This window comes from Rhinopithecus bieti, unplaced genomic scaffold, assembly GCF_001698545.2.
Source record: "Rhinopithecus bieti isolate Rb0 unplaced genomic scaffold, ASM169854v2 scaffold_53422, whole genome shotgun sequence".
Taxonomy (NCBI): domain Eukaryota; kingdom Metazoa; phylum Chordata; class Mammalia; order Primates; family Cercopithecidae; genus Rhinopithecus; species Rhinopithecus bieti.
Genome location: NW_016821178.1, coordinates 1176189 through 1188243, shown reverse-complemented (window position 1 = coordinate 1188243; position 12055 = coordinate 1176189). Strand labels below are relative to the sequence as shown.

At 52.9% G+C, this 12055-nt stretch overlaps 1 protein-coding gene across 3 annotated transcripts in view; it reads right to left on the bottom strand.

Annotated features, from left to right (window-relative positions):
* Positions 1 to 9647, bottom strand: part of BEAN1 (brain expressed associated with NEDD4 1) — a 77406-nt gene extending 67759 nt beyond the window's left edge. For 2 of the 3 annotated variants that reach the window (XM_017860232.1, XM_017860234.1), the window contains exon 1: positions 9516 to 9647. The gene's annotated coding sequence lies outside the window, so the exon portion shown is untranslated. The remainder of the gene's footprint in view (positions 1 to 9515) is intronic. The other variant, XM_017860233.1, reaches the window with a different exon arrangement.
* Between the last annotated feature and the right edge of the window lie 2408 nt (positions 9648 to 12055).

The window sequence follows — 12055 nt, the reverse complement described above, 5'->3', positions numbered from 1 at the left end:
CATCCCTAAAACAAATTGAGGCTTGCCATCCCTGCTTGGGAGGGGCTAAGAAGAATGTGAGGACACCAAGGCTCAGAGAGGCAAAACACTGCCAAGAAGTGTTGGTACTAGCACTGAAGGATCAGACTTTTGAGCAGACACTCTCCAAAGACAGTTCTCTGATTCATGTTAAATAGAAAAACCAGTTATTTTGGTTGGGTACGGTGGCTCACGCTTGTAATCCCAGCACTTTGGGAGGCAGAGGCGGGTGGATCACGATGTCAGGAGATCGAGACTATCCTGGCTAACACAGTGAAACCCGTCTCTACTAAAAATACAAAAAATTAGCTGGGCATGGTGGCGGGCACCTGTAGTCCCAGCTACTTGGGAGGCTGAGGCAGGAGAATCGCTTGAACCCGGGAGGTGGAGGTTGCAGTGAGCTGAGATGGGGCCACTGCACTCCAGCCTGGGTGACAGAGTGAGACTCCATCTCAAACAAAACAAAACAAAAAACAAAAACAAAACCACAAAAAACAGTTATTTCAGTTATTTCTCAGTGCACTTTGGCTGTATTTCCCTACGAGGAAGCCTTCTGGACACTGGGGCCTACAGCTGTGGCTCACATTCACCAAACACCTGTATGTGCCTAATGTCACCAATGGTATTGCAACAGACCTTTGAGGTGGGGGACATCATTTCCATTGTGCAGATGAGAGAACAGGCTCAGGGAAATAACCCATCCAAGGTCACAGAGAAGAGATGGAGGAAGAGTTGTGTGCGGAGAGACTCTGTCACCCCCAGTGCCTCTCAGTTACTGCCAGGGACACACACCTAGAGACCGGCTGTCCTGGTGCTGCTTCCTAGACACATTGGGCTGATCATGCTTCTGGGCTGTTCCTCTCCCTGGCATGCCATTCCTTCCACTTGGCAAACTCCTATGTAGCTGTCAACACCCAGACCAAGACACCTCTTCAGTGAGGTCCTCCTTCACTGCTGGAGACAGCTGGATGTCCTTCCAGGACAACTCTGGATCTAAATTATTCTAGACCAGTAGCTCCTTGAGAGCGTGGAGGGTAAGTGTGGCCTCTGCAAACTAGCTCAGGGCGGGGAACTGAGGGGAAGTTCAAAAGTGCATGGAAACACTAGAGCAAGCCAACCTCAGCCTGATGCAAATGCATGACTGAGGGGTGGAGGCTGCCTTTCAAAGGTGCTTGGCTTGCTGAAGAGGAGGATCTCCATGCAAAGAACTGAAATGCTTCCCAGGCATCTTGTCACCCTTGGTGACCACGATGCTGACAGTAACCTGGGCTGTCACTCCCCGCCTCCTGCAATGCCCTCAGCACTTTAAACACAGGCTCCCGCTGCAACCTCCTAGCACCCCGGGCTTGCATCCATTGATTCATTTCCCAAGCACCTACATGGTATCCCACAAAACCCTTGGAAAACACATGGAGGGGCTTTTGGGGTCCTAAAATAGGAGCTGGATTTTCAACCTGGCTGCCTGTTTCCTTCTCCCTTCCCCCACTCCAGGATTTCTGCCTGAGGAGCCAGAAGAAAACCACTCCCTGGTGGCATCAGATCCTCTGCTAGGGTAGAGCTTTGTCGGGTCATCAAGACAAAGGAGCTGGGTGTGGGGAGTCCAGGTGAGCAAGTGCCCATCCTGGTGTCCTGCATGCATGTGACTGGAGTTGCTGTGAGGAGACAGCCATGAGGGGCACAGATGGGCTGGGACTGTGGTTCCTTTGCCAGGGTCAGGGTCAGGGTTGGGGGCAGGCCCACCCCTGCTGCTGGGCCAAGCATGGTCACCTCTCCCCCTGCCTGCCTCTCTTTGAGCCCAGCATGGGAGGCTCGCTCCTGCTGGTGACTCATCTCCGACTGGATTGTCTGGCTGGGAACTCGAGGGCGGGCGGGTGGCACTCCAGGCTTTGAAGTGGCTGAATGGTGTGTGGCAAGTCCACGTCATTCCCACTCCCCTTCATGTCCCCACTCCTGGAATATCTCCACTCTGGGCTCTGCTGTGACACTCAGAGTTGGGCAGGGGAGTGTGTGGCTAAGGGGAGAGAGCCTGGGTCTGCTGATGCGCCAGTGTCAGAGGATCCTCGTGGCAGAGGCTCACAGAGCTGGAAGGCCCCAGGAGTGGCCAGCCTTGCACCATGGGTGGCAGACAGAGATGGGCTGCGGGGCGGGCTGGCCTTGTGAAAGAGGCCATAGGATGGCAGCCTGTTTACACAGTCTCTGCTCAGTTGCTGCCACATGCTGTCTGCTTACTGGATCCTCAAAACAAATCCCCAATTCACAGATGACAACACTGAAACTCAGAAGAATAAGGGGCCTGATGAGGTGGTGAGCCCCTGTCCCAAGAGGGTTCGTAGGAGGATTTGAAGCAGGAGATCAGCTTGCTCAGCTATTCTCTCTTTAGGAGGGTGGAGGGGGTGCCAGGTGAGGGAAACAGGAGGCGGGGAGCATGGGAGGCTGTGGCCAGAGGTGATGGGGCCTAAACAAAGGCAACGGTGACTGCAGAGGAGGGGCAGAGGCTGCCACTACTGGTTCAAGTGTTTATTGAAAGTCTCAGCTGAGTGCAGTGGCTCACGTCTGTAATCCCAGCACTTTGGGAGGCCAAAGAGGGTGGATTACTTGGGGTTAGGAGTTCGAGACCAGCCTGGCCAACATAGTGAAATCCCGTCTCTACTAAAAATACAAAAAAAAATTAGCTGAGTGTGGTGGTGTGCGCCTGTAGTCCCAGCTACTCAGGAAGCTGAGGCAGGAGAATCACTTGAACCCAGGAGGTGGAGTTGCAGTGAGCCGAGATTGCACTACTGCACTCCAGCCTAGGCAACAGAGGGAGACTCCATCTAAAAACAAATAAAAATAAGAAAGAAAGAAAGAAAGAAAGAAAGTCCCTGGTGCAGCAGGTTTTAGGTGCTGGGGACAGACTGCTGAGCCACACTTTGACAGTCCCTTTCTGACTAGAACTGGAGATGCAATGGTAAGGGTGGAGTCTGCAAGCTAATGGTACAGGAAAAACAGAGGCAGTGTGTGCAGGTGGGAATTGCACTGTTAGATGGTTAGATACAGTGGCTGCAGAAAGCCTTAGTGAGAGGGTGACAGGTAAGCAAAGACTGGAGGAAGCAAGCTAAGTGGGCAGATACTTGGGGAGAGAGAATTCTGGGTAGAGGTAGCAGAGAGGGCAAAGGACCCTGGGCGGGAACACCCTTGGTGGGTTTTAGGGACAGATGGATCTGATAGAGAGGTTGAGGAAGAAGGAGGAGTGTAAGGTGATTCCCTGTGTCTGCCTGGGTGGCCAGCAGATGGCGGCGATGGGAGAGATGGTGACTCCGGGTCTTGACAGCTCAGACAATCACTGTATCCCAGGCACTCAGCATGGTGCCTGGCACATAGGAAGTACTCCATGACTGTTTGCTGAGTGAATGCATGATGCCATCTCACAGGGATTTCATGAATCTATGGGTGTGCATGTGATTGTCTAGAGCCAGAAGGAAGTCAGAAATCCCAGGGACTTTGGTCAGTTGCACTAATCTTGAAAGGACTGCATCTGCCTCACCAAGGCAGGGGCTCACTCGTGGAGCTGCAGTTGGGGACCCTCAGGCAGCAGGCAACACCTTTCTCCTGTCCCAGGAAGGTCTTCATGTGAGGTGAGACCCAGCTAGTAACTTCCCTAACAGAGAACATACTTTGGCCAGTGTGGATACCCTCATGTTTGTCACATGATTGAATAAAGGAATCAATGAATTTAGGAGTGGGGGAGAAAAGTAACAAGAGGCCAGTGGCAAAGAGGTGGGCAGGAGGCACTGAGGTTTGCAAATAGGTAACTTGGTCTTTATACTAGAAAAGGGATCCAGGTGTTTGATAGCCTTCAAAGTAAGGAGGCCTTCTTTGTTTGTTTGTTTGTTTTTTCAGATAAAGTCTTACTCTGTTGCCCAGGCTGGAGTGCAGTGGTGTGATCTTGGCTCACTGCAACCGCTGCCTCCTGGGTTCAAGCGATTATTGTGCCTCAGCCGCCTGAGTATCTGGGATTACAGGCGTGCACCACCACCCTCTGCTAATTTTTGTATTTTTAGTAGAGACGGGGGTTTTACCATGTTGGTCAGGCTGGTCATGAACTCCCAACCTCAGGTGATCCACCCACTTCGGCCTCCCAAAGTTCTGGGACTACAGGTGTGAGCCACTATGCCCAGCTGCAAGGATGCCTCTGTCTCCATGCAACATCTGGCCACATGTGTGCTCTACTGGTGGTGGCCAGGGTATGTCTGGAGATTACTGGGTCTCCATGTTACCTTAATGGACCTGGAGTAGCCCTCTACAGAATCAACTGCCAGCCTCTTCTCCACCATCATGGCCCAAACTTAGAAGGCTTGATTTACTGTCTAACTGCGTAAACCAGTTCATCTGCGAGTAGTAAATAGGTCCTGACCAAGTGTATAGAGAAGCCTGATTCAGGGCTCAGAAAATACAAACAGAGACACAGACAAGCATTATTTGTAGCAGTGAAGCATGGGAGGAAAGCCAAACGAGGGAGGATAGGCTGAGCAAACCATGGCACACACTTACAATGAAATATTCTATGGCTGTGAAATCATGTTTCTAAGAAATGCTTGGCTGGGTGCGGTGGCTCACACGTGTAATCCCAGCACTTTGGGAGGCTGAGTCAGGTGGATCACTTGTCAGGAGTTTGAGATCAGCCTGGCCAACATGGTGAAACCTCATCTCTACAAAATATACAGAAATTAGCTGGGCATGGTGGTGCGAGCCTGTGATCCCAGCTACTTGGGAGACTGAGGCAGGAGAATCGCTTAAACCCAGGAGGCGGAGGTTGCAGTGAGCCGAAATCGTGCCACTGCACTCCAGCGTGGGACAGAGTGAAGCTCTGTCTCAAACAAGCAAGCAAGCAAACAAACAAATTAATAACATAAAGACTTTCAGTCCAGTCTAAAGATGACTTTCTGGGGGAAAAAAGAAAAAAAAAAAGTAAAAAAGACTTTCAGTATAATGTTAAAGGGGGGAAAATCCCTGTTATTTTTTAAAACACACACACAACAGGTTGTGGAATTGTGCATACACCATGATCCTTATTTTGTAAAAGAAAAAAAAAACAAACAAACTAGGGAATATATTAATACATAGCAAAAGATTAGAAAGGACAGAACACAGATAGAAAGAACACTAACGTGTTCACAGTCATTGTGCTCTCTGGGCAATGGTGGGATTAAGGAGGATTTTATGCTTTTACATTTTAATGATTTTACAATTTATTTCTTACAATGAACATGTACAACTTTTAATAATCTGAAAATCATTAAAATGAAGACTCAAAAAAAATTTTGTGCTAACAAAATGAAAACAATTAAGTGAACAAGTCAGTGATCGTTAATTCATTAGAAATGGTGGGGTTTTTGTTGTTTGTTGTAAAGAGCCAGGGTTGCCTAGGCTGGTCTTGAACTCTTGGGCTGAAGAGATCCTGCCTCAGCCTCTGGAGCAGCTGAGACTACAGGCATGTGCCACCGTGCTGGGGTATTCTCAATGAAAAATTTTAAGGCTAATCTAATTGCCTTTGAACATGTCATTTGTAATTTAAAAACATTTAATTTACTTGTCATTGAACTCACTGATAAACTTTATTATAATATTAGAAAAATGATATCCACTGCTTTTAACCTTTATCAAATTATCCCTGGCACTCGAGCAAGTTCTATTTGCCAAATATTTGAGGGAATGGTTTCTGCTATTAACTTAATGTTTTATTTTCAATCAATCTATACACTTGGCAAAAATAATAACAATAATAGACCATATGTTTGTAAAACACTTTTTAATTTTGGAAGGCACAATAAGTGCTGGGTACTAGTCTAGGCTCTGAGGTGAATAAAACAGTCAAAAGTCCTTGTTCTTGCAGGGCTCACATTATATTGGTGTGGGCATACAATAAACAAATAAATAAGATATATAGATGTTGGGGGTAATAAATGCTCTGGAGAAAAATGGAGAGAAGGAGGACAGGTAATGAACAGGGAGCTGCTCTTTTAAATCAGTTTGATTACTGTTCAAACAGGAAAACAAAATATGAAGGTGTCTAAAAATTCTATAGCCTGTGGACAATTAATATACTCTTTTTCAGTTCTCAGACATAAAATGATTGAAGATGTAAATGAAAGAATCATTCTAATAACTGATTACATGTCATTTAAATTACAATGTGCTAATTATCAGTTTTACAAACTCGTACAATTAGGATGAGTCATAGTGATGTTTTAAGTATTCTATACTTGTCAGAGTTAGATGGTCCTTAAACTTTTTTTTTTTTTTTTTTTTTTTTGAGATGGAGTCTCGCTCTGACCCCGGGCTGGAGTGCAGTGGCGCCATCTTGGCTCACTGCAAGCTCCGCCTCCCGGGTTCATGGCATTCTCCTGCCTCAGCCTCCCGGAGTAGCTGGGACTACAGACGCCCACCACCTCGCCCGGCTAGTTTCTTTGTATTTTTTTAGTAGAGACGGGGTTTCACCGTGCTAGCCAGGATGGTCTCGATCTCCTGACCTCGTGATCTACCCGTCTCGGCCTCCCAAAGTGCTGGGATTACAGGCTCGAGCCACCGTGCCCGGTCAGTCCTTAAACTTTTTAAGCCTCGGTGTTCTCATCAATAAAATGAGGACAAGTATAGTTCCTAAATCAGAGAGCTGGTTATTAGAATTCAAAGAGAAAATGCGTTATGTTTAGGAAATAGTGTGTGCGTGACGCATGTTCACAATGTTGACACCGCGGGCCACTGGCAGAGGTCCACTGGACATGGCTATGTGCTGTCTGTATATGATTTCTTCATCCTCACACTATTCTGGGAGGTGTGTAATGTTTATTCCCATTTTCAAGAGGGAACTGAGGCTTTGAAAAATAAGTCACCTGCCCAGAACCACATGCTATAAACCCAGGCGGTCCAGCTCCAAAAAACTGCTCTCAGCTGTGACTCTTGTTTGTGCCTGCTTGCTAAGGGACTGCAGAAGCCCTCCTGGCCTCAGTTTCTCCCTTTAGGAGGCTGACAGCAGATACCCCTCACCCTATCCTCAGTACTTCCAGGACAAAGGTTTCAGGCAATGGTCCTCTGAGGGTGTCTGGCTGATTATTCCTGAAGTCTGACAGTAATGCCTGCATCCCCGTCACATTCCCCACTGGCTGTGTTCCAAATCCTGAGCGAAGCAGGAGACTCAAGCTTAATTAGTTCCTGATTAACTCCTTTGGGAAGATGAGGAGTGAAGATTTTGGAAGAGGCAGCGATGTGACCCCTAGTGGGTGAATGGGGAAGGGGAGGGGGAAGCTACAGAGGAAAAAGAGGGGAGAGGGGGGATTCCGTGTAGGAGTCCCCAGGTGGCAGCTCATCCTGCCCATCTCACCAGGTGTCCCCTGGCACCATGTGGACATGTTTCCTCATCTGAGATTCCTTCCTCATCCTTGTTCTGGGCAGCTGGGCCACAGGTGGCCAGGGACCGACATGGGTGTGAACTGGACCACTGCTTTCTTCCCAACACTCCTGCCTGCCTAACCACTCCTTGCCACTTTCAGGATCCCAGCATCCTCCCCTATTCCCTGGGCCTATGCCCTGCTCTGCTCTGGGTCTAAGGTCCCAGCCACACAGACTGGAGCAAATCCCTTCCTGGGGACACCCCGCTCTGAAGTTTGAACCTCAGATGGAGTCAGTCACTGGCTCCATTTCATCCCCGACATCCTTCATTTCTGGTGCCTCATGGCCCAGTCGCCTGGATGAATACATCACAGTCTTCGAGGAATCAAGGCTGGGACCCTCAGACCTGTAGGCTGTCTCCCTGGTGCTTCTTGCTGCCTGTCTGAACCGTCACTATTGGTGTGTCCAAGCCACCCAACAGCCTGATGGCTCCTCAGGGAAAGCAATCCTCCACCTGGGAGTGGAGGGAGGTGTGTAAATTCGCTTGTACAGAACTCAAGCAATGGGCGGGTGCCCCTCTCTGGGGCAGCAGACACCAGCCAACGGCAAGGAGGAAAAGGGTGCACCTTACAGTCAGATGGAGCCTTTTCACCCTGGAGACAGATGGGGGGAAGAGAAACTTGGAGGAGGGAGTGTCTGAGAAAGGGTGGGCCCTAAGGAGCAAGTTTTGCTTTGCAATTAAATGTCAACAACTTGGGGAATTCAAAGGCCTCCTTGGAGGGGGCTGCAAGCACCACTTCAGATTCAGAGGCACTCAATCTCAGTATCTACTGGTGCTGGACACCTCATGACACCTGTAGCCCACCACAATTGACCACAGGCTGCGTGCCAGACACCAAGCTACATAGCCCCACCAGCATCATCTCATTTAATGCTCCCAATTCACCTTCCCCATGTTCCAGATGGGGAAACTGAGGCTTAGAGAGGTTCCTGTCTTGCTTAAGGTTGTGCAGCCAGGAAGTCAGCCAAGCCCACCTCTGGTTCCAAAGTCCTTAAACATCCCGCTCACAACAGACTCCTGCTTACTTTCAGATGAGGAAACTGAGGCACAGGGTGGTGAAGTCTCTCTTTCCAGGAGAGCAGTTATGATGTTTGAGGAGTGAATCCAGAGCGGCATGCTCTCAGCAGCTGCCCATCGGAAATCATGGCTCAAGACTAAGGATCCCTGAACCCCTGCCTCTCGCACCAGTTACTTGTGCCCTCCCTTTCCCAGCCTGCGCCCGGCCACCCACGCCGGCACCCGCCCCAGATGGAGAGGGTAGCCCCTGGTCCTCACGCTCTCCAGCCTCCAGACCGCGGAACCCGATGGGGAGAGAGGAAGGGCAACGCGAGTCAGCCGGGGGTGGGGTGGGGTGGGGTGGGGTGGGCCCTGCCCCTGGGGAGCCGCGGCGGTGCCACTCAGCGCTGCGCAGCCAGCCTGAGCTGTCGCCTCGTACTCAGCCTCGGGTCCCTCTGACAGCGCAAGAAAGTCTGCCCCAAAGGGGAAGAAGGTGCGGAGGGCGCGCTGTCTCTCCCACGCTCCGTGCTGAGGCAGAGGCACGGAGACAGGGGCATACCCCAGGCGACAAACTTCCTAGCTCAAAGGGGTGGGGGTGGGTTCAAACTCCAAACTCCGCGAAGCCCCAATCCCTTTCCTCTCCCACCCCGGCCAAGAGTGCGCCCTAGTTTTCCCTTCTCGGTTGGGTTGCTCAGGGGTCCCCAAAACCGAAGGCAAGGAGCTGGGGAGGCTGTCTTGGGTTCCTCAAAAGGGGTGGATGCTCGTCGGGGACTCGAGTCAGGCAGAAACCCTGGATACCTCCCCTTCCCCGGTCCGAGGGCGCGCTGAGGGTCAGCCTCGGCTCGCGCAGATCCCGGTGGCCAGCCCAGGGTCGAGGGTCTGCGGGAGACCGGGGATCCCATTCCCTTCCGAGCGCGCTGCGGTTCCGTTCCGGACCGCGCATCCGCCCGCCCCGCGCACCGAGGCTCAGCGCGCCCCCGGGTGTGTCGTTCGCCGGTACCGCCGCAGAGCTAGGGGGAACGGGGCCGGGACCCCGCCCGCCCCTCCCCGCGCTGCCCGGCCCCACGCCCCTTACTCGGCTTGGCTGCAGCGCTCCGCTCCGTGCGCCGCAGTGCCGGCTCCAGCTTCGGCTCCAGCTCCGGTTCCCGCTCCGGCTCCGGCTCCCAGTCCGGTTCCCGCTCGGAGGCCACTGCGCTCGGGCTCGGGCTCGGGCGTCGCGGGGGGCGCGCCGCTACGCCTCGGCCTGCTGGGCGCGCAGGGGGCGGGGCGGGGGCGGCCAGCGCGGGCCCGGCGAGGCCGGGCCTTGACTCGCCGCCCGCCCGAATCCCGGCCAAGGCAGCGGCGGGCGGCCGGTTCCAGGCCTCCGGCCCTGGCCCTGGCCCTGCCCCTGCCCTGCCGCCAGGGCCCGGCCCCGGGCCTGCCCGTCGTTTCCCCGCCGCCGCCGCCCGGCCACCGGTCACCGGCTCTCGGCTCTGGCCTCCCTCGGCGGCGGCGCGGCTCCCGGGCCTCAGCACCGCGGCGCCGCGGCCCGGGTCACTCAGATGGGGGGACGCGGGTGCGGGGGAGGGCCGAGCCGCGCCCCTCTGCGCACAGCCAGCCCGACACCCACACAGCGGCAGGCGGGGCAGGGTGGCGGGGAGGCCGGGAAATGCGGGAGGCCGGCGCTCCAGCCAGATGTGTGAAGAGGACACACAGGCGTGTGTAGGGAATGACACACGGACGCAAGTGGGGAGCCACTGACACGTGCAGAGAAGGGTAGACAAACGAGGTGTCAGGGAAGACAGCCAGACAGGTTGGACCAAGGCTAGACTGGGCATTTGAGCAGGGGACCCCTGTCGCGGGCAAAGGGCAAAGGGTGGGATGGAGAGGGGGACCCAGCGTGGCTGAGCCGCTGGAAGGGGCAGGCGAGCCTGGCAGGGCTTCCCGCTCGCGGCTGCTGGCAGGTGAGTTTTGGGAGGCCAGCTAGGCCTGGCGGAAACCTTCCCTCGGAGCCACCAGCAGGCCTGTTTCCTTCATCCCTTCACCCTCCCTGTGCCCCCGTTCCCCTCTGCCCAAAGCTCAGAGCATAGAGCTCAGCCCTGGCAGGTGGAAGCCTGCCCCGAGGGGATGCCTGGCTCAGGCTGGGATTCCAGGCTTCCAGGACCTGCTCTGTCCCCACCCTGCTTTGGGGCCTTGGATGAATCCGAGCCCATATCTCAGAACCTCCATGTCCTCATTAGGATATTGCTCCCAGTGATTGCACCCCTACTCTGTTGGGGTGCTCACCAGCATGGAGAAGTTAGTTATTTAACCTCTGCCACTTGCCTGGGAGCGCCAGGAGGGCAGTGTCTGGGTAGTGCTGCAGGGGTCTGCACAGAGTGAGCACTCAGTGAATTTGCTCCAGGAATTGATGAACTGTGTTGTTGATGATACTCTCTGAACCACTACTGTTGATGAGGAAATGGGGCTTAGGAGGCAAGGGGAGTCAAAAGCTGGGTTTGTTTCAAAACCCAAAGGCTTATCACTGGCCGGAAAGTGGTTCTCAAAAATAAAGCATGGTGACAAAGGGCTGAACATGTTGATGCTAAACCTTGGGGAAGCAGTGAAGCCATGGGGATGGTGTGGAAGGGAAAGTTGGCCAGGGACTGGCCCTGCAGGGAGGATGGGGCAGAGCAGGCTCCAGCGGAGAAAACAAACCTCACTCCACCCCAGTCCTGCCAGTCATCACGTCTTGGGCTTCCCTGGGGCCAGGCAGGGGAAGCTTCTTGGTCTAGGGCTTGGGTGCCTGAGGACATCTCCCAGCCTCCTCTGGTAACTGTTCGTTCTGAGCTCTGCTCCCTGCACTGCTTACCCCACCCCTCCTGCAGACTGGGGCTGTCATGGGGGCATCAGCTCTGAGTAAGGGATGAGGCTAGAATAAAGGGAAACAATTGTCAGAGAACCGAAGAAGGAGACCTGAGAGACTCTTTGTCCAACCTCATACATTTATTTTATGAATGAGCAAATGAAGGATCAGAGAAAGGAGGGGATAGGCTAGGGTCAAAGAGCTAGGATTGGAGGCTTTATGACTCCCAAGCCAGGGCTGTGCCCACGATATAACCTTGATCTCTCTGAGGACACCAGCTGACCGTTCCAGGATGGATATTCTAGTTGTTGAATGGTTTTAGCTGTAAGCTGCCCCCTTTGGCAAGACTCTGTGTGTGTGTGTGTGTGTGTGTGTGTGTGTGTGTGTGTGTGTTGTGGTGGGGGTGAGGGGGCTGGGGGTAAGTGTGTGTGGCACACTTTGAATGAGTCCTTGCGGAGGGTCCTAGCCCTAAAGAGGTCATTCCCCTCCACTCCCCTATTTGTGCATCACTGGCCTGGCAAATCTGGCTTGCTCCTCAGACTGGAACCCAGGACTGTTTTCCAGTGGTGTTGGGTATAGCTTCCGGGAGCTGGCTTATGACAGCGTGTCTACCAATCTCTGTGTGTCTATGTATCCATCCACAAATATATATTAGTGTAGGGCACTTGGAAAACACCAAAAGGAGAAAGAAGAAAAGAAAAACCAGTCATTGTGAATATTGAGGTTTCCTGTTTTCCTTTCTTTTTACTTGTGTAACTCTACAAGTGTCCTTAAATGGAGTGAGCTAGCTG